We start from the raw sequence: 7,369 nt of genomic DNA on the forward strand, positions 1-7,369 counted from the left end.
CAGTCAACGCAGAGTGAATAAATGATGAGGGAGGGGATGCGTTCGGGAGCTCGGCGCGCTTCCTTCGCCCTTTATTTATTCTGCTTATGTGTTGAAGGCCATGCAAATGATGGGGGAGGAGAGTCATAATCTGCAGGCGAGACCGATGAGATCTCAACGGATTCAGAGGGTTGGGGGCGGGGGGGTGTACTTTGTCTTTCTTTCCGCTTGTAAAGTGCTCAGAGTGGGCAAATACCTCAATCATTTTTCAATTGACTTTGCCGTCTTGCAATTGCTTTCCAGGCGCAATATTTCAGAGGCCCGTGCGAGAGCATTTGCGGTTGCACACGTGGCACGCGCACGCCCATGCGCAAAAGCGTCAGCGGCGTGAAAATCATCGAGACAGCAAAGTATTAATCAAGTGAGTCAAATCAAAGGTGACTTTGGGGGAGTGTGTGGGGGGGGGGGCAATCTCAAGAAACCTCTGGGATGGGCCGGTTCCACTTATTGCCCTTGCAAATTGCCAGCATCAAAGTCAAGACAGACAAGCGGGACAAAAGTTGCATGGATCAATCTGCCGAGAGATTGGCGGCTTCTATGCTATGGCGGACCGAGTGGCACAAAGCCCGTTGACAGAGACCACCCGCGACCGTTCCCACCGCAGATGACACTGAACGAAGCGCAGCTAACGAGAAAACAAAGAATTTGGTTTGCGGAAACAAGCATTGGGTGTTCAGTTTTGTTTTGAGGGGAAGAAGGTATTAAGGGAGGTGGGGGGGGGCCAAACTAATGGGAGGAAGTCCTGCGGTGGTGGAGTTTGGTTGAGGCAATAAAGCAGGAAATCTAATATGGTGGAACTTTTCGTCCCACAAGGCTCACAAACGGAATTTGTCGGTGTCTCTTCCCACACACACACACACAAGCACGTAACGATAAGCTGTGGCCGGCATTGCGCTGTAACCTGATTGCAATGTTTATCGGCTAGCACCCATGCCGAAGTAACCTCGTTTGGCCAGCTGGAATACAGAGTCAGCTATTTGTTGGAGGCGACGTGCGACGGCCCTCGTTTGACTCGACGTCCCCGCAGCGCAACATAAAAACACACACGAATGACGCTTGAGTGCGTCACGTACGGTGATGCATCCGTCTCAAAGAAGCTAGTTGGACATATTCAAGCCATACAGTAAAACGTGCGAGCAAAAACGCGTCCGCTTCCCACATGCTAGCAGCTTCCCGATGGCGACGTGCAATTACGGTTGAACAAATTGGGAGTTTTTGTCCCGGCTTGTTGGTCAAGAATTTGCTCACCGGCCTCGACTCGCCTTTGAGCTTCGGTGACAGACGTCCCATTTTTGATTGGCCTTGCTTAAAACTGCAGCTAAACCGTCATACGGCGGCGCAGCCCTCCCTCTCGCAGATCTGCTGCTAAACGACTAACATAAGATCGAACCTACAGAGAGACGGACGGCCCCAGGTGCCAGGTTACACTCCTTTTCAACGTTTTACTTGTCGCTATTTTTGGGGGATGGGGGGGCTTTTCCAACCCCCTCCCTGGCATATTAAGGCAAGACTTGGGGCAAGGTGTCCACGGCAAATCTCCCGGGCCGGCCGGCAGCCCCAAATAACCCCGCGGCAGTGGAGAGATTTGAGTGAAGACATCCATTCCCAAACACTCCCGGGTACGGAGGGGGGCAGGGGGGGTCTGCCATGAAAAAGCTCTGGCGCAGAAGTGCGTGGGCCCTGCGTCAATATGTACTTTGGCGTTTGCTTTCCCTGGGCTCCAACTTCCATCCTGCCTTTTCCCTCTTCGGTGTCATTTCAATCACGCCTCGTTTGCCTACACCTCCATTTCGTCGTCGCCGGGGTGCGCCCGGCCCATTTGCCGGCACGCCGTGTTTGCCAAGTGTCAGCAGTAATAATCAGGCGCTGCGCCCGCGTCTGTCGGCGCCACTGTGAGAGCCTCCGCCTCTGCCGCCGCCGCCGGGTCCCATCGGGGGCTTCTCCAAAGCGCTTCCATCAAGGCGCTAATGTAGCATGAAGTCTCCAGCCGCAGGGAAGGCGCAGGCTGGGGATGTTTGCGCGTGTCGGAGGGGGCGGAGGTGGGGACGCACAAACACGCCAATAATGCCTTGTTATTGCGGCATCTTTGTTTCCTTAGACGTCTTGCTAGCAAGAAAGCGGGCCGCACCGTGTCGTTTTCCGGCCCGCAATGTAGCTAGCTTTACCCTTCGCATAGCAACGCAGCGCGGAAAGCTGCCACGGATTCCTCACGGTCGCAATAGCGTGACGGCCGCAGTAAATTTCCGGAGCGAGCCGGCAAGGCCTGCGAAGCGATATTCACCTATTCAGCGTTCAAAGGAAACAGATGGACAAGGCTTTGCCACGGGCCTGTGGAATCTTGAGGACCGATGCTTTGACAAAGGAGCCCGCCGCCGACTGCCGCGGCAACTCCATCATTTCATTGAAAAATCAATCAGTCTTATTTCACCGCTCTCGCACTCGGCCCGATGCAATCATTTCAAGGGTTTGAGATTTTGCGGTAGGTCCGCCGCCCCCGACGGATTGCCGCTTGTTTGTCGGCCCGTTAGCGCTAAATGTCAGGTGAGGAAACGGCAAAATGTCAGACGCCCGCAAGGCCCTTTCATGTTTAGCCATCGCCGGCTTACTCCGTCCTAAGAGGCAAACTCGGAAGTGAAAAGCGGAATGCAAATGTACATTTGTCGCAAGCCGCATTGCACGCGGCGCACCGAGTGACCCGCCGTGACCCCCCCAAGATCAGCGTCATTATCGCCCGAAGCGAATAAGATTTATCGTCTCCTAATCCTCTGTGAAGATCCAGTCTGTGGATTCCCAAAGGATGGCTGCGCTTCGTTCCCCCCCCCCCCCCCCCCCCCGCTGCCTCTCCTCCTCTCCGCCCCGCTGGCTGTTCTTCTTCACCTTTAATCCTCTTCTCAGCATTGCAGGTAGAGCGAAGAGTGATGCAAGCCCCCGCCGCGCCGACGGGGCCGAGCGGCTTTCCGGGCGAGATATCAGCAGCGTCCATCCTTTATTTGGCAGGCTTGGCTCCCAAGTCCTTGGGTGCCGACTTTCTTTGTGGGGAGGGGGTGACTGCTAACAAACTGCGTGACAAAGACGGCGCCGATCGGACCGTGAAGTCATTTGAAGGTTACCGAGCTAGCGTTTTCGGCGTCTCGGACGGCTTCGCCAGCGTCAAAAGGGCCTTGAGATTGACGTTAGGATGCGTGCTTTGTTGTCTCGGATTTGCCACTTGTCCTTTGATGGAGCCGAGTCAAAGCACATCGGTGAACATCGCGCTAAAGTCTTTCGGGCCCGGGAAGCGTTGAGCGTCTTCGCCATTTGCGAAGCATGACACGCGAAGGGAGCCGTCACCCACGGACGCGCTACGATCTGATTCCGGCGCTCAATATCGATAACGAGGGCGATTTGGACAAGCCGCAATGTTAGCCGCCGCCGTTCTTGGCAGAAAGGCCGCGCTGCGCGAAACGCAAACACCTTTGACAAGCGACGGACACGAAATTGAGCGAGAGAGAGCGTCGGTCGGCGCGTCTCACTCCGTCTGCAATTTGTCCAGACGCTGTGACGATTTTGGGCTTTGAGTGGAAATCAATGGGACTCGTCGTGCCCCTTCCGTTGCCGGCGGCGCGCCGCGTGATCTCCACAGGAGCAATATTGCGGCAATATGGCGTCCTCGCGCTTGCGATGACAAGCAGACTAATGATCATGCGCGGGGGCGTCCCATTGGGGCTTTCGCAGTAGGCCAAAGGCATGAATCATCATGCGACGCTTGGCCACTTCACGTTTGGCGCGGCTTTCGCTAGCCGACGTTATTACGTTCGGCCCGCCTTTGGCTTTTAAAGATGCTGGAAACGAAGGCTCGCCGTCAAGCGTGAAGCACAATCTTGTGAATCTCCGACCGTTTTTGCGCCCCCGGCCATCTGTCGACTCGTTCTCCCGCTCTCATCGGTATGGATAAGAGGACACGCATTAGCATAGCTAACACAAAGGCCGCCGTATGGCGCCGGCGCCCTAACAAGGCGAGGGCGCGCCGCGGGGCGCCGCAGGTGAGATGGACTCAAAGCCCGCGAGCGCGGCGCGATGTCCGTCGGCTTAACCTTGGCCCGTGTTTGTAGGAACCCGCCCGGCTGCCGACATTTTGCCCGGGAACGCAGACCGGCGCCGCCCAGCCAGTGAGTTTGGGTCTGCATTTTGTGGCGGCTTCCAAGAAGTCTGCGAAAAAAAAGAGGATGAAAACGTCCGGCTTCCTTTTTAATGGATTGATTTTAGTCCGCAAGGATTGCTGGAGCACTTTTGGCTTTCCTGCTCTTTCATGCTTTTGTCGGGGAAGGCAATGCTCCTTCCTGGTGTACTTTCCCCCTTTTTTTTTTTCACTCCCTCCTCCCGGCAAGGGAAGGGCTTTGCGATGCTTGACGCGCGCTCTCGGATATGAACGCTTTGCCTGTGTTGCTAAGCCAACGTAAATACTTGACTTAGCTAATCTTTTCTTTTCTCCGGGGGAGTCGGCGGGAGAAATAAACGGCGTGGCTTTCCCTTTCTGACAAACGGCCTCGGCGTGCGCCACTCTTGTTGTGACTTTGAGAGCAGAGGAGAAGAAAGGAGGTGGCGATCGAAGAGCGGGATGGGGGAGATGACAAGATAGTCGGCTGTTTGTCTGGCCTCCGAGAGGGGAGAGCTTTCATTACTCCAGGGGACTTTTTGTCTACCCCACACCCCCCGCCACCTTCTTCCTCGCTCTCGTTTCTGCTCGTCAGACGGGAGATTTGCCATTTCGTGACACTGCCATATCAGGCCAGAGAGTCAGCCGCAAAAAGTCGGTCAAATGCACCCGAGCGCTCTCCAAGACTACAAAAAAGCAGCGACTGCATGTTGAGCACGCGGGTTTTGGACGGTGAGACAAACCAGGCAGTCGGCTTGAAGGCTGACTCTCCCAAAACAACGAAATGGGCTTTGTTGTTGTCTATATGATCTTTGCTCCGTATGCAGCGACGGCTGTTTGAAAGCGCTCCAGAAATACAGTCGAGTTGAGTTTGAAGGCAGCGCTGGTCGTCTCAATGCGCTGGAGAAATACGCTCGAGTGGAATTGATGTTTACACAAACATGCACGTCGAGTTTGTTGATGCTCTTTGACGCTGACGTGAGGTTCACGCGAAAGATCATTCTCAATTCAACTCGGCCGCCTTTCGAGAGCACTTGAAAACAACCCGCGCCGTCTACAAAGCGCTGTACAGTACACGCGGCAAAAAGAATTCTGAAAACATCGCACAATCAAAAAAAAAAAAAGAAGAACAAAGACCGTGGAAAGCACAAAAAACGGTCCAGCTCACCTCAAGTTTCATGCCGAGTCCAAAGCCAAAGACTGAAAACGACGGGATGAATATGGCGCCCCCTGTCGCCCGTGCCATTCCCCGTTCGGCTGTGTGAAGGCGAGAGCCAGATGAGTCATGCATCTCGCCTTGTCGCATTTACCTTTTTTTTCTTTTGACATCTACTAAATGAACAGTCCACTGATTTTTCGTTGGAAAAAAAAAGAAAGAAAAAGGAGGGGGCAAATGCATGGAGCAACAGCGCCCCCGGATGGATGTCCCGGGAGCTACAGCAACACAGACTTTAGACTCTAAACTGTCTTTGTTGTTTGGAGTCACAAATATTTTGTTTGGGGTTAGTTGAAGCGCTCAATGGTCTTTGATGTTTGTCTTGAGTTCATCTGTCTTTGCTATTTCCAAAATGTTACCTTGGTTGAAGGTGTTTGCTATCTTAATTGATGAGTCTTCAATGGATACAAAGAATTGTATGACGGGCACATTAAAAACACTCAATTGCCATTCGTGTTACAAACATCCTCGTCTGAAGACACTTTGTTGTTGTTTTTTCCTGACTTCTCCATAGCAATTAAAGTGCCTTTTAGCACGACAAAACATGTTGCATTGATTGGTCTTGGGTATTTTTCAAATCGTGAATGTTAAATTCCTGGCAGACTTGACCATCATCCTGAAACTTTACGTTCGATTCTTGAAAACACAAAATGTTCTTGGTTGCTTACAAACGTGTGCAAGGGGTTTGTGAAGGACTCACCTACCGCCTAAGTTGTGCTCATTGAAGAAGCAGCCTTGCTCAAGTGCCCTTCGTCGAAAATCCTCAGCCGTCTTTCATGTCAGTAAACTATGACTTTCAAGACCAATTAGGCATTGATGTTTGCAAGCTACGCTTGTGCACCCGAACTTTGAAGACCTAATTGACACCCTTTGGTTTGTCGAAAGGCTCCTCCGTTGTGACGCCCGGTCCAGTCGCTGAGAACGGCCATCTTGCATCTTGGTTGGTGTGCAAACATTGAGGCCGTGGCGCCCTCTGCCGTTCACTCAATGAGGCGCAGCCGTGTGGCAAGATGACGCCATTGTACGGATTTCTTTTTTTGGGGGGGGGGGGGGTTGTTGTTGTTGTTTTTTTTTTAACCTCATCTTATCTTTTTGGAGCATGTTGACGAAGTTGAAAAAATCTCCCACGCCGTTTGCAAATGTTGACCCACAACAAATTAAATTAAACTCTCTTTGATACACAGTTTACAAAGACTTTTGTTGTTTTTTTTTTTGTTTTTTTGGGGGGGGTTGGTTTTTTTTGTTTTTGGGGGGGGGGGTTCCTTCCTCTCACTCCCCTCCGCCAAACCACAGCAGTCGCCGATGCACTTTCACATTGCACATTTATTGAACAGGGCCAAAAGTCAAACACACAAATCCGTCATCACAACTCTTGCGAGGACCTGCAAAAAAAATAAAAATAATTCAGAACAAAATACAAATGTAAGGGGGCATGAAACATGAACGACTAAAAATCGACCACCGGGAGGCAGCGGTGGCCGAATGCATGCAGATGCACGGTGAAGCCGGCAATCTGCGATCTGTTTGGAGCACGGCTTATCTTTCGCACACAGCTAGCATGGAGTGCGCTCACGCGTGACGCTAGCAAACATACACACACACGGCCAATGAATAGCAGCGCATGTCCCCCCTTGTGCCATTGAATTGCAAATTGGAGCGGACGCGGGTGCACATTCGAAGGCCTGATACGCCGCGCGGCCCGTTTGGGACCCGACCCGCCAGCTGTCAGCAAAGGGCGGAAAGGTGCGCCACCCGAGTCAATCGGAGAGCCCGTTCCAACATGGCGTGGCGCCTTCAAATCAACAAGAAACAAAAGAAGAAGAAAGTAAGAGAAAGCAATTGCTCCAATTGATGGGCAGCCATGATTCGGACAGGAGAACAACTTGCACTCGTCTCGACTGGTTCGTGACACCGAGCCCCCACCTCCCGAAAAGAAAGAAATTGGGGACCACCGCTATACAGGGTATGGCTCTCTGCTC

The sequence above is a fragment of the Hippocampus zosterae genome, chromosome 18 (assembly GCF_025434085.1).
Source record: "Hippocampus zosterae strain Florida chromosome 18, ASM2543408v3, whole genome shotgun sequence".
Classification (NCBI taxonomy): Eukaryota; Metazoa; Chordata; class Actinopteri; order Syngnathiformes; family Syngnathidae; genus Hippocampus; species Hippocampus zosterae.